At 49.9% G+C, this 14,933-nt stretch overlaps 1 protein-coding gene across 2 annotated transcripts in view; it reads left to right on the forward strand.

Annotated features, from left to right (window-relative positions):
- Positions 1 to 13,570: 13,570 nt before the first annotated feature.
- Positions 13,571 to 14,933, forward strand: part of SH3BP2 (SH3 domain binding protein 2) — a 60,005-nt gene continuing 58,642 nt past the window's right edge. Inside the window, exon 1 of one of the 2 annotated variants that reach the window (XM_059721522.1) lies at positions 13,571 to 13,668. The gene's annotated coding sequence lies outside the window, so the exon portion shown is untranslated. The remainder of the gene's footprint in view (positions 13,669 to 14,933) is intronic. The other variant, XM_059721523.1, reaches the window with a different exon arrangement.

Below are 14,933 nucleotides of genomic sequence, written 5' to 3' on the forward strand. Positions count from 1 at the left end.
ACACTCATGGCGCGCGGGCCAGGTCCCAGAGGACTGGAAAAGGGCCAGTGTGGTCCCCATTTTCAAGAAGGGGAGGAAGGAGGACCCGGGCAACTATAGGCCAGTCAGTCTCACCTCCATCCTAGGCAAAGTCTTTGAAAAAATTATCAAGGCTCACATTTGCGAGAGCCCGGCAGGACAAATTATGCTGAGGGGGAACCAGCACGGGTTTGTAGCAGGCAGATCATGCCTGACTAATCTAGTCTCTTTTTATGACCAGGTCACAAAACGTCTGGATGCAGGAGTAGGGGTTGACGTCATAAACTTAGGCTTCAGGAAGGCCTTTGATATGGTATCCCACACCATTCTGGTGAACAAGTTAAGAGGCTGTGACGTGGATGACTACACAGTCCACTGGGTGGCAAATTGGCTAGAGGGCTGCACCCAGAGAGTCATAGGGGATGGGTCGGTATTGACCTGGAAGGGTGTGGGCAGCGGGGTCCCGCAGGGCTCGGTCCTTGGACCGATACTCTTCAATGTCTTCATCAGCGACTTGAACGAGGGAGAGAAGTGTACTCTGTCCAAGTTTGCGGATGACACAAAACTGTGGGGAGAAGTGGACACGCCAGAGGGCAGGGAACAACTACAAGCAGACCTGGACAGGTTGGACATATGGACAGAAAACAACAGAATGCAGTTCAACAAGGAGAAATGCAAAGTGCTGCACCTAGGGAGGAAAAATGTCCAGCATACCTACTGCCTAGGAAATGACCTGCGTGGTGGAATGGAAGCGGAAAGGGATCTTGGAGTCCTAGTGGACTCCAAGATGAACATGAGTCGGCAGTGTGACGAAGCCATCAGAAAAGCTAATGGCACTTTATCGTGCATCAGTAGATGCATGACGAACAGATCCAAGGAGGTGATACTTCCCCTCTATCGGGTGCTGGTCAGACTGCAGTTGGAATACTGCATGCAGTTTTGGGCGCCACACTTCAAGAGAGATGTGGATAACTTGGAGAGGGTCCAGAGAAGGGCCACTCGTATGGTTAAGGGCTTTCAGGCCAAGCCCTATGAGGAGAGACTGGGGCACCTGGACCTCTTCAGCCTCCGCAAGAGAAGGTTGAGAGGCGACCTTGTGGCTGCCTATAAGTTCATCACGGGGGCACAGAAGGGAATTGGTGAGGTTTTATTCACCAAGGCACCCCCGGGGGTTACAAGAAATAATGGCCACAAGCTAGCAGAGAGCAGATTTAGACTGGACATTAGGAAGAACTTCACAGTTCGAGTGGCCAAGGTCTGGAATGGGCTCCCAAGGGAGGTGGTGCTCTCCCCTACCCTGGGGGGTCTTCAAGAGGAGGTTAGATAAGCATCTAGCTGGGGTCATCTAAACCCAGAACTCTTTCCTGCCTATGCAGGGGGTCGGACTCGATGATCTATTGAGGTCCCTTCCAACCCTAGCATCTATGAATCATCAGGTCCAGCCACCCTGCTCCGGGGAGGGAAGACTGCTGGGGTCAAATAACCCAATTTGGCTAATTTGACCTGGAATACGGAAAATTCCCTTCCCCTCCCTCCCCCCCAAAAGTAGGTTCCTTTGATCCTTGCTCCACCCAAATTTTAAAGCCAAGCGCCCAGGAGGGACTGCAGCATTTCTATTTGGGCAGAATTGAGTTAATTGATTTCATGGCTCTTTGTCATCTCCCTGATTCCTGCTAATCTCCCTCCACTCCACATGTACACAGTAGATCTTGGGTTGCTTTTAAATACCAAAGGTGATCTCCTACTTAAAAAGGTTGGAGACCACTGCTGTACATGCAAGTACTTGCTTGTATGTTATTCATTTTATCTTTGCTGCCTGGCATGTTCCTATCTCTGTGGAGTTTCAAGCAACACATATGCAGCATCTTTACAGTTTAAAATAATAAATATTTCAAATGCTATGTTTCTTGGGGGAACAGTTGGAATCTTCTTAAATCCACAAAGAGAATATTGCTAACTTGTATTATGATAGCACTCTGAGGCCCCACTAAGGGCGTCATCATGCTGGTGTCCCTGCAGTCTTGTTTATGCTACTTCAATTGCAGCATGTTCCCCAGTTGTGACAGAAACAACAGGAAGCTGTACTGGCTCTGATCCCGACACAACTCAATGGATTGTTCATTACCTGAAAAATGCTTGAGATCCAAGAGAACCTAAAGATTTAAATTACTGACCTAGCCCAGAGTTTAAAAACTGAGAATTTGCTAGTTTTGCATTATCTCAGCTGTTAAAAGGACATTCTGTGTTGTTACAACTGCGTCAGCACTTCTCTGACATTTTATTTTCAGCTAGAATTTTAATTCATGAGTTGGTATCAGTGTCTGAGCATATTTTAAAATATATATTCCCAGTGAAAAATACGGAATGATGGTTGTGCATATAAAAAAAATTAGTAGGTTTTTTTCGTCCTTTGGGTGAAGTGAGCAGACTTAGACAAGATGACCCCCACCATTTCAGTCTTACATTAATGACTTGGGGCCAGTCCCTTCAAAGGCTTAAGTGCATTTGTGAATCAATGCAATCGTGTCAATGTGACTTTCTCTTCTTGTTAATCAGGCATGTACAGAACTGTTTGTGGGATAAGGGTCTAAAAGTGAGCTCCACTGAAGGCTCAGACCATATTGGGACAGGATTTGATTCTCAGGGTAGTAATGGGGGCAATTTGCAAGGCCTTATGTGTGACAGAAATGGGCCACAGGAGCAGCCATGATGCCCCAGTGGTTCATGCCTTCAGGTACCCTCCCTTTTCTCTCACCTACCATGCCTTGATGGAGTTACTTGATTATAAAAAGGGAGGTTGCCCCCGGATCCCAGAGTGAGCCTTCATCAGGTCTTCGGCCAGCCGGTCCCTCCCAGACCCAGTTGATCCCAGTCCTGCTCCTGAAACACTAAGTGGCCCTCCTGGCTCTCTGTCCATGGCCCAGGGCACCCTTTGTCTTAAGGCCTCCTTTTGCTACTCATGGCCCCCTTTTGCCACTACAGCCATGCCCATGCCTCTCAGATGTGACTCTGTCCACAGTTCAGTCCTTGTGTAGGGGCCTCAGCCACAGCCCACTGATTTGGGCCCAGCTCTCTCTGCCCTAGCCCTTGCTGTGTTTGTGGTCTCTGGGCCCCTTGGCCCTGCCTTGTACCTAGTCTCAGTCCCCTCCAGTATCTCTGACCCAGAGTAAAGCTGCTCTCAGTTTGGTTCAGCCCCCACCTCCGAGTCCCTGACCCAGGGCGAGGCTCTAAGCTGGGTGCCCCTGCAACATCCCTGTGGCCTCCTCTTCATCCCTTACAGCAGGGACAGGCAATTATTTCGGGTGGAGAGCTGCTTACCGAGTTTTGGCAAGCTGTCAAAGGCCGCATGGGTAGCCCCACCCCTTGACAGGTGCCCCACCCCCTGGTCATCATCTCATGACCGTAAGTGCCAGCCCCTAACCCCGAACCTTTGCCACCAGAAGTCTCTCTCCTTGCCCCCAGAAGTACTCCTTTCAGCAAGGGGTGTTGCCATCTCAGAACCAGAAAAATACCACAGTATATTCTAAAAATCAAACATCTACAAGATTCATTAATTTGATTTAAAAAATATTTTTGTCCTGATTTACATGCGTTTGTGTAGTGTACATAGAGGTGATTGCACAATAGCTTAAAATGAAGTCTTACTCTTGTATATTGTGGGGGGGGCATGAGGGGTGGGTATAGGTTTGTGGGGGACTGTGGGTGTGTTAAGGGGGCTTGTAGGTGGTGGATAGGTGTGGGGGGAGGGAGCATGTGGGGGGTGGGTGGCTATGGGTGTTGGTGTGCCTGTGGGGGTTTGTGGGGGGCGGCAGATAGGTGTGGGGGTGGGGTGAGGGAGCATGTGTGTGTGGATATGTGGGGAGAAGTATGCGGTTTGTGGGAAGCTGTGTGTGGGGTGGAGGGTGGCTGGGGTGTGTGAGGGTGTGGGGTCTGCATGTATGGCAGTGCAAGGGGGGGTGTGGGTGCCTGTGTATGGTGGGGTGTTCATGTGGGACATGCACACACACACACACACACACACACAGTCTGTCCCTCTCTCACTGCATGCATGCATGCATGCACACACACACTCTATCCCTCCCTCACTGCACACACCCACCTCCCCTGCTCCTGGCCCCAGGGTACCACCACAGGCTCTGTGCTCCCGTGGTCCAGTCATGCAGCCAGGAGCCACATGGTGCAGGAGCAGCTGGCAGGCAGGTAGGGAAGCACTGAAAGCCGCGGCAGGAAGAGTGGGGTGGGAGTGAGTGGGCACGTGGAGTGCAGCAAGAGCAGCACAGGAGCACAGGGCCAGTGCTTGCGAGGCCCAGAGCAGGGCAGGAGGAGCGGGGAGGCTGAGCTGGCAGGGGCTCTATGGAGCTGGGCCGGGGTGTGCCAGCAGGGAGAGTTCTTAATAAGAACATAAATGCAAACCCACAGACTGTGTAATAAAAAAACCCCACCTCTCCCCCATTGGGTCACTAACTTCCTCACAGGCTATAAGTCCCCTTTAGCTCTATACTTGCATCTCTCTGGGATAGCGTGGGTGCCAGTCTCTTTCTGCAGCCACCTTGCTCCACAGCTCCTCTCCTTGCTGCCTGCAGGACCAGACTGCTTCAGGCACTGGCCTTATGTGCGTCCAGAGCCCCACACCGTTTCTGTTTAGCCCTGATGGCTGGTGGCTTAGTTGAGCTGCTTGTAGTTCTTTCCCTAGATGTCTGCCCCCTGTGCAGCTCACTGTTTGCAGTTAGTTCCCAGAGGAATTGACCCCCAGGGTCCTATTGTTATGGGCCTATCTGGTTTTTGGCAGCTAGCCCTCTAAAAATTAGCCTGCTTCCTAGTTGCCAGCCCCAGAGTAAACCTAGACTGCTGCAGCATTTTCTTAATGTAACAGGAATGTTCTGGCTCCCTCTTACACCTTCCACCACCTCCACAAGACCTATACAAGGAATGGAAATTAAGAGTAACTTACATGTTTAATGTTACTATAGTGCATAAACTTTTTGGTACATTAAAAAAAAATCAGTTGCAACTGCAGGGTCAAAATAAAGTATCAAGGATATGAATGATGCGTTTACTTAACTAGGAAAAAAGTTTGGTTTAGCCCAAGATTTGGGAACTCTTACATTCTAATACTGACTCTGACATTGTTTTGCTGCATCTCTTCAGCAAATCACTTAAGGTGCTTCTGAACATGTTATCTTAAGAAGCTAATATCCTTTTCAAATCTGGCTTAGCACCAGATTTTTAAAGGTACTTTAGGTGCCTAAAGATGCAGATAGATACTAAATGGGATTTTCAAGCTTTAGTAAATCTCATTAGAGCCCGATCTGCATCTTTAGGTGCCTAAATACTTTTAAAATCCCTAAGGATATGTCTATGCTGCAAGATGCCTGGATATTCAGGGGAGTAGAGACTGGAGTGGAAGGTATGCAGAAGAAGCAGAAAATACAGGAACAAGGAATTCTGGACAGTAGTGTAGCACCCCATGGGCTTCAAGAGTGTCAGCTAACCTTTGCCAAGCCATGTTTTTACAGCATGCAGGTAGGTGAGCAGAATAGTTTATTGTTCTTGTGCAGGGCCAGGCCCTGGCATGGTTTTTGTGCTTTTCTAGGCCCTTGTACAAGATTCCCTGTGGGGACATGCCCCTCTGGAGTTTCCACCACAGGCACAACTGCTTGTGCAGCAACAGGTACTGCTGAAACACAAGCTACACTATAAGTTACCTTAAGTGCAAAGAACCCTGATAGCCCCATCTCTTCCAACCTCTCTGTTGCATTACTATACCCTGCAGATTATCCAAGAGCTGGAATTGTTAGTGGTTCACTGGGAGATGGATAGTTCAAGCAATTACAGGGACGCATGGTTTCCATGTACTAAACCTTTTTATAGCTGCACACCAGGGGTGGGCAAAATGTGGCCCATGGGACACATACGGCCTGCCAGACCATTCTATCCGGCCCACGGGGCCCCTAAAAGTTTAGAAAATTAATATTTATGTGTCCCTAGCTGCCATGCGCCCCTTGATGGCTTGCCAAAACTCAGTAAGCGGCCCTCTGCCCAAAATAATTGCCCACCCCCGCTTCATACCCTACAGAGCAGAGGAGAAAAGAGAATAAGAGGGGCATATCACATAGTTTATATCACTATCACAGATGCAGCCTGCAGTTCTTCGCAGGTTTTGGTTTGGCTTTGGTTATTTTGGTCTGTGCTTTTGTTTTCCAGGTTGTGCCTTGTTTGCTTAAAAAAAACTAGTTAGTTACTAACCATTAGTTAGTTGCTTAAAAAAACTAGTTAGTGAACTAACCATTCAGTTAGTTTGAGACTATTATTCTTTTTTCCATTGCTGTAACCAAACTGAATGAAGCTCTGCTTTTGTTTAGCACTTGTTATCTCCTTACTTGTAAGGAAACAAAATGAAACCATTTTGAAGGTTTTCTTGAAGTCTCAGTAAACAGTGAGCAATCAACAGAAGTTAATTACATAGCACCCTATAGCCCCCAAACTAGCAATCACACAAACTTGGGTTTAAACTGATATTTTATTCAGCCCTCAGCCAAATGAGGCCTATATAATTACTGTAATCAAGCAAAATATACCTTACAAAGATTAGCAGTGCTTTTACCCCAGGAGTTATGGGAAATGCACAGCAAGTTCTTTTAAAATCCCTTGTCTATCAATATAAGATGTCCTACAGTAACACATGAATCCAGCAAGCAGCAGATGCTTTTACAATTCACTTCTGCACAACATTATTATGCATGACCAGGATGTGAGTAAAGAGATGTCTGTAATTTCCTTTGTTTCCCTGACCCTGAGCTGGCATTGCTTATGGGATGGTTTCCAGTTGCATGAATCAGCCTTTGAAATGTCTAACCCACCAATCTGTACCTACTAAGAAAGTAACTGAGTTTTTTCACATCCTGGTAAAACTTAAAAGTCATGACAGGAAAGGATGGATGGACACCGCAAAACAATGGTGGATGCCTGCACCCTATCAGTCAGGCAGAGTATGGCCATAGTTGGTCCAAACATGTAAGTGCCAGAAGCGCTCAGAACCCTGGTGTCACGTCCCTTTGCCACTACTTTCCCACACTGATATAATGCACCAGTCCCCTGTGGTCCTCCAATTCCTGGAAAATTGGAACAGTTTGGAAACCCCATATTCCAAAAGGCAGCTATTATTTCACGCACATTCCAAGTGCCTATAATCTGGAGGGAAATAACTTACACAGTGGCACTGCAAACTCCTGCTACAAGCAGCCTGACAGTTGATTTGCCAACACCACATTTGTTAGCCATGGACCTACAGCAGTCTGGCATAGTGATAGCAATATGTAGCAACTTGCTTCTGTAGGCACCCCACAGATGTTGCTATGGGGTTCCCAACTGTAGAGGCTCTCCAGTTGTGTTTGTACCCTCTGACCTCTCTTCCCTTTTAGTATTCTCTCTACCACATCTTGATGTAAACTTAATAGGGGAGGCTGCCTGGAGGGTAAGGCATGCTTCAAAGTAACAACCCTTTGTTTGGTCTGGAGCTTCCTGGCCCTGTCCCATTTTTACTTTAGGACCCACTGCTCAGGGCTGCCAGCTCTTAGCTCAGCTTTGGGTCACACTTTGTGGGTGATATCTACCACATCATACATTAGTGGTTCCAGATCATACTCAGCCCACTTGACTGAGCTTCAAGTTCAGCGTGTCCCCAGTCATCCCTTTCAGTGGCCTCCACCTCCCTCCAGCCATGATCTGGTTCTTCAGGGAACAAGATGAAAAACCCCAAAATGCCAATGCCCATCCCCAGGCACAGCAATGTCCCACAGGGGTTCAGCTCACTCTATATGGCAAGCTCCAAGTAGAAAGAAAACTAAACAGAAAAAATGCACAGGGTATTTAGGTCTGCGGCTTATTTTTGCTCAGGCTTCTTTCCAAGTCCCCCTTGCCACAGTGTGTGCATCTGTCCTTGTGCCTCCCAGGGAAGGCTCTTGCTCCAGCAGCTCCCTCAGCCAGACTGCTCCTTTCTGGTCTAATGCTTGGGCTTATGTAGCAGGCTCTGGGTCACCTGCCCCTTCACTTCCACTCCTTGGGTCATCCAGCTTTGTCAGCACCTGGATGGTGTCAGCTCTGATGGCTACCTTGTTTCACATCCTCAGCCTGCCTGTGTAACCCGGGCGGTACTCCAAAAGGCACCCCCTCTCCAATTGAAGGGATCAAAGCAGGTGCACAAGCACTGTGGGAGGTGTAGGGACTCTCCTCCCTCTATAAAGCAGAGCCAGACCACCACTGGGGACTTAACCATATACCTTTTAATGAGGGAACAATACTGGGAACATAACAGGCATAATTATTAAGGGACCGATGCTCTTCAATATCTTCATCAGCGACTTGGATGAGGGAGTGAAGTGTACTCTGTCCAAGTTTGCAGATGACACAAAACTGTGGGGAGAAGTGGACACGCCGGAGTGCAGGGAACAACTACAAGCAGACCTGGACATGTTGGACATATGGGCAGAAAACAACAGAATGCAATTCAACAAGGAGAAATGCAAAGTGTTGCACCTAGGGAGGAAAAATGTCCAACATACCTACTGCCTAGGAAATGACCTGCTGGGTGGAACGGAAGTGGAAAGGGATCTTGGAGTCCTGGTGGACTCCAAGATGAACATGAGTCGGCAGTGTGACGAAGCCATCAGAAAAGCTAATGGCACTTTATCGTGCATCATCAGATGCATGATGAACAGATCCAAGGAGGTGATACTTGCCTTCTATTGGGCGCTGGTCAGACCGCAGTTGGAGTACTGTGTGCAATTCTGGGCGCCACACTTCAAGAAGGATGAGGATAACCTGGAGAGGGTCCAGAGAAGGGCCACTCGTATGGTTAAGGGCTTGTAGACCAAGCCCTATGAGGAGAGACTGGGGCACCTGGACCTCTTCAGCCTCCACAAGAGAAGATTATAGGCAGCCACAAGGTCACCTCTCAAGTTCATCACGGGGGCACAGAAGGGAATTGGTGAGGTTTTATTCACCAAGGCGCCCCCGGGGGTTACAAGAAATAATGGCCACAAGCTAGCAGAGAGCAGATTTAGATTGGACATTAGGAAGAACTTCTTCACAGTTCGAGTGGCCAGGGTCTGGAACGGGCTCCCAAGGGAGGTGGTCCTCTCCTCTACCCTGGGGGTCTTCAAGAGGAGGTTAGATAGGCATCTAGCTGGGGTCATCTGAACCCAGAACTCTTTCCTGCCTATGCAGGGGGTCGGACTCGATGATCTATTGAGGTCCCTTCTGACCCTAGCATCTACATGAATAATCAAGGAGGTATAGTGGACACTACAGTGCCCCAAGGGGCAGGATTCAACAAAGGTTAGACATTTACAATTATTGACAAAAGACAGGGTTAACAAACTATAAAACACAAACAGCAGAGCAAACAATACTGGTTGGGGAAATAAAAGGCACAAAATACAAAATGTCAAAGGACAAAGAAATATAGGGCCTAGGTACCACAATGCCCCCCTTCCACTGCAAGAGGAATTTCATCTTGTTAGCTCACTCACCCCAACTCACTAAAGCTAGGACTTGAACTTGGATCTCTCTTGTGACAGGCAGAAAAACTGCCACACAGCCACCAGTGCTGGTACTGCTCCAAGCTATGAGGGGTCTTGACCTTCGTGGAGCCCTGGCCTCACATCAAGCTGCCTGGTCTCTGATTGGAGGAGCTGGAAGCCAAGCTGGGAACCCCTCAGGTCACTGCTCAGATCCTTGCTGAAGCAGGAAGCCTCTCCTGCTGGCCACAGCCTCTCGTAGGGGATCCTGGAGCCCAGCAGGGAGCCTCCCCTACCAGCCACACACTGTGCTGCTAAGGGTCCAACTGCTGCCTGCAGGTCCTGCTCCTTCAGGCTCTTCTGGGGCACCTGCTTCAACCCTGCTGGCTCAGCTCATGTCAGCTCTTTAACACTCCCTCCTCATAATCCCTCCCTAATCTCTCACTGAGTCAGCTGTGCTGCCCCCTTTCATCCCCCTCCAGGTGACCCAAGGGGCCAATCAGGGGACATGAGGGGTGAGTCTCTGGGGCCTGATTGGTGAGGAAAGGGAATCCCAAGTCCTCCAATCATCTTTAACCCCTTCAAAACCCCTGGGCTAGGTCACTGCCAGTTAGCCCATCACACCTGCAAACTGTGGCAGTACCTGGAAGCCCACCAGCTCAGACCTCATGATAAAGGCAAAGTGAAGTAGCATGTGTGTGTAGTTGTAGAGGCAGAGAGATGGAGGGAATTGAGAAAGGGCGGGGGAAGTATCGACCCAGGGAGACAAACAGGAAGGGCCATGCCTGCATTGGCCAGGGTGAGGGTGGAGAATGAAGGTTTCTGGGTGGGGGGGGGAGAGGGAAATGTAAGGGTGAGAACAGACCCTAAGCCACCCAGGCTCCCTACTAATGGGGTAAGGGCCCCATTACACTCAGTCCTGTACTGTAGTGCTGAAGGGTTTGGGCAATCACCACATGCCCATAAAGGTGTGCTTTACCATGTGGAAGTTCTGCAGCCATTGCTGGTCATCCCATGTTTACAAGACAATGCAGTGCCACTGCATGGTGATAGTTCTCTGCTTCAGAAATACGCATGCTCAGAAATGCTAGAGTGCCTTGCATGCTTAGCCTCATTTAGGTACTTTGGACAACATTACCCTTAAGCTGTGTAAACTTTCAGGTCAGCACTCAAGTGATGCTGCAGGAGCAAAACCTGTATTTCTCTATTTTGGATTTCTGACAGATGATGTAAGAATAAGATGTTTGTAAAACACTTCTCCTAAGGTGTAAGACAATGCAAATGCTACTTCCCTTACCAAATCCATTTGCCAGTACTATTTATTATTTGCGCACAGGATCTGTAATCACAGACCAAGACCCTTTTGGACTAGGACTGTACAAGTACAGAACAAAAGCAGTCCCTGCCTTGAACAGTTCACAATCCAAGTATAGGACATGAGACAGCTGGTGGATGTAGAACAGCTGCCTGGGCAGAAAAAAAAAACAATGAGACAATTCTGGCCACCTTGATGGGCAGTCTTCTCCGTACGCCAACTGTTAAGCTGCTGGGGGCTTTTTTGTAGGCTCATGTCAAAGGAAAGGAGAGAGGACTTGTCTGAAGGAGGACAGAAGTAGTTGAGGATGATTAGAAGTCCTCCTCATAAGCATGAGGAACAGCATGGGGGGAAAACACAGAGGTACTTGTTTGAAAACATAACAAGTGGACAACAGAGGCTGGCATCGCTAGCCAACCAGAGATGAGAATTACTGTAATATCCTGCTAGTGAATGAAAGATGATCAGCATATGGATATAAGCCATAAACAGCCTTGGAATATAAGAAAGCAGCTAATGTTTGAAAGTGATATAAACAAGCATTTTCACCTATACCCTTTAAGTTTCTTTTGCTTTAATGCCTATATTCTTTCCCTTTCTTTGGAAAGTATAAATATCTGTGCCCTAATTTACTTAGTCTGTAGTTGAATGCTTTTGGTGCACCAGCCATACACCTCCAGAGACATTCAAATCTAGATGAAGGCAAAAGCCAGATCTGATAAGTGCTTCTCACACAGAACTCAAACTGAAATCAGTGGAAGCTCAGCATGCTGAGGGCTTGCCAGCTGGCACTCCACGTCTTTTAAGTGGGGCTTGTCCATGTTATAAAACAGCCTACAGTTGTGCACAGCTGGCTCTCTGCTCAGAAGAGGCCCGGAACAAGGATCACTGGTGCAGTTTGCAGCTGAAGTGCTTTGGGTCAGGAGAATGTTACAGCAAAGCATGAAAAGTACAGAAAAGTACCTGCATAATCCTGGCTCTTACCAATGCAATTACTCCTTTATTTTCATGAACAACAATTTTACTTATATATTGTTCTCCACAAACACCTGAATGTAACCAGCATTATGCTCATGATATCTTCTAACAAAGCCTAAGAGCATAATTCTGTTTTCTCCTTAATGTGTACATTTCTCAATTTCTGCCAATCTCTTTTGAGTTTAATTAGTTTCAGTTGTTCAGCTGTAAACCAGGACAGGATCTAGCTCGTTGTCTTGAAGAGAGTGATCCTCTTCGATACATCATGCTTTGCATTTACATGGAAGAGGAAGGGCAATACCAACAAATGGCATTTGTAGGAAGTATCATAACAGCGTATTTTCTGGCCACAGAACTAACCCAAAGAGATGATAAAAGTTAATGGTGTCCAAACTCAATGAGTGTATTATCTGAGCAAAGAAATCAGCTCTTCTCCCGATCTGAATCCATTTGCAGTACAACGTACAGATTCGTGCTTTTGATATGACTCTGTCGTTGTGCAGTTTTTTTTCCATTACCATTCTTATTACAAAGATCAATGGAATTCAAAGGGAAAAGCAGTGATTAGTAATGTCGGCACTTTGCACTTACCTACGCTTTTTACCAGAAGTACATTCTGGAGTTTTTTTCTTACTGAAAACCGGCAGAAAAAGTTTCCAGCAGAAGCCGATGCTGCCCCCATTTCATTTACCAACGTGGCATCTGGGGTCTTGTTGCACTTTGCCAATAGAAAAAAGTAACTGAAGGAGGAAGGGGGAGGCTTCAAAAGGAAATAAAACCCCCTATTTTTCTGCTTTTGGTGGGGAAAAAACAAAGACCTCTTCTTGTGGCTTGTTGAGTGGGGTGTGTCAGTGCTCTGCTGGGACCTAAGCCTGGTTAGAGGGTCTTGCCCCTCTGCTCAGTGTCATAGCGACTGCCAGATTTGGGGTCAGGAAGGAATTTTACCCCATGGTTGGGCTGGTACGGACTGTGGGGGCGTTTGCCCTCCTCTAGAGTGGAGGGCATAGCCCTCTACCTGCGATTTCTCCAGGAAATATTAACAAATATTAATAATATTTTGGGGCTGCACTGATCTTCCGAGATCCCTTCCAGCCCCGATGTCTATGAAATGTACGAACCACTGACAGAAGCAGGGCATGGTCTGCCGTGGTTTCCCTGCTTTACCCGGGGCAGGTTTGGGTGTTACCTCTCGTGCTGTGTCCGAGTTGACAGTAGCTCCAGAACCAGAGTTTGGCTGGAAGAGACCTCCAGAGCTCATCTAGTCCAGGCCCTGCCGGCGGCAGGACCAGCCCGCACACTTGACCCAAGAGGGCCATCAGCCCTCACCCAGGGCAAGCAGGAGCCCCGCGCAGCCGGCGCCCCGCTTCTGCCACACGCCGCCACCACAGACTCGGCTGCAGCGCCGCCCGCAGGGTTACGATTACACCCTGGTCCCAAGTCTGGCACCGGTCTGCCCCCGAGCCGAGCGGCGAGACCCCCAGCCAGGGCCCGGCCCGAGCCCCCGGCCACCCCCGGGCCCGGGCAGCAGAGCGCGGGGCGGGCGCGGCCAGCGCAGCTGCATCCCACAGCGCATCGCCGGCAGGGCGAGGCCTACACCGCCCCGGCGGGCCCGCAGCTCCCCGCGGGCTCGCCCTCAGCTGCAGCAGCCACGTGCCGCGCGGGGCTGAGCGGCCCAGGCCGGCCCGAGGGGGCGTCGCCCCGGCGCAGCGAGGAGGAGCCGGGCCCGGGCCCGGGCTAGGGGCGGCGCCGGGGCGGGGGGAGGAGCCGGCGGCTGCAGGTGAAGCGGGAGGCGGCGGCGGCAGCGCGGGCAGGAGTCGGGAGCGGCGGCCATGCCCTCAGGTAAGAGGCCTGGGCCCTGCCCCTGGCACGTGGTGGAGCCGGAGCCGGAGCCGGGGCCGGGGCCGCGCTGGAGGGCGGTGCCGGTGCCCGTCGCTCGCCGGGCGGGGAGCCGTCCCCGAGGGGTCCGCCGAAGAGGCCAGCGTCCTTATCCCCATTTTACAGACGGGGGAGCTGAGGCACGGAGCAGGGGGCGGCTTGTCACGGGGCACCAGGGGCCCAGGTGCAAAGTTTGGCAAAGATCCCCGGTCCCCTGCGGCCCGGTCCGCTGCTCCGTGCCCTGGCCCGGGTTCCTCGCCCCTGGGCCCCGGGGGAGGCGCGCGGGGCCGGTGTCCAGAGCGCTGCACAGGCGCCGTGTACATGCAGCTCGGGGCCTGGTGAGGTTTCCGAAAGTGCTCCTGCAGTTTGAGTGTTTAATTAACTTCCATCAACTGCAGCGGAAAGGCAGTGACTAACCTGCCCGGGCACTTGAAAATCCTGTTAAGTCCCTGTCTTGTCTGCCTGTGCTCGCCTGCCGGCGTCGGAAACCGGGCCCCTGGTGCCTGCCCTCGCGCGCGTGCGGCCCGCCACGTTGCTCCCGCTCGGCGCCCTGGTCCGTTCCTGGGTTGTGTGTCCTGGACAAGGCTGGGGCTGGGGCAGTTCAGCAGGGTGAAGGGGAAACATGCAAGGGAAAACTTCTTCTGTGGGTGCTTTTTGCTTCAAAACCTGATTTCTGAGCCTCAGGTGATGGTATGTTCTGAAGGTATCAAACCTGCTCTCTGGCACTTTTTTATGGTAATGTCTTTAATTCAGTTTTAAAGAATTAACCAAAAGCTACTTAAAGTGAGGGCTCCATGAACTAGACAGTTACAGAAAAAAATTTCCAACTGTTTAGTTGGTCTAATAAAAGATGTCAGATTTACCCAAAGAACCTTGTCTGCCTGTGTCCTTACACCAGCATGGCTACAACCAACACCCCTGAGACGCCCAAAGGAAAGTGTTTCTGTAGCTAAGGTATTTCTGGAGTTCCTAAAGCTTTGCAGAGGCTCGGTGGTTAATGGGCGCCACCAGCCCTCTCTTAAGGGTTGCAGCTGCCACTCGTGAGGAATTTGGCAGCGCCAGTGGGCTTCTAAGCATTCCTCAACTCTGCAGAGCACTGGGGAAGCTGGTTTGGGTAGCTTGTAATGCCCTCTGGCATCTCTAATCTCTTCGGTGATCAGCTGAATACAGCCTAGGCCCGTAGATCTTGACACCTGCTGCCATCCAAAATGAATGGAGGGAGTGTCTTG

The sequence above is a fragment of the Alligator mississippiensis genome, chromosome 2 (assembly GCF_030867095.1).
Source record: "Alligator mississippiensis isolate rAllMis1 chromosome 2, rAllMis1, whole genome shotgun sequence".
Classification (NCBI taxonomy): domain Eukaryota; kingdom Metazoa; phylum Chordata; order Crocodylia; family Alligatoridae; genus Alligator; species Alligator mississippiensis.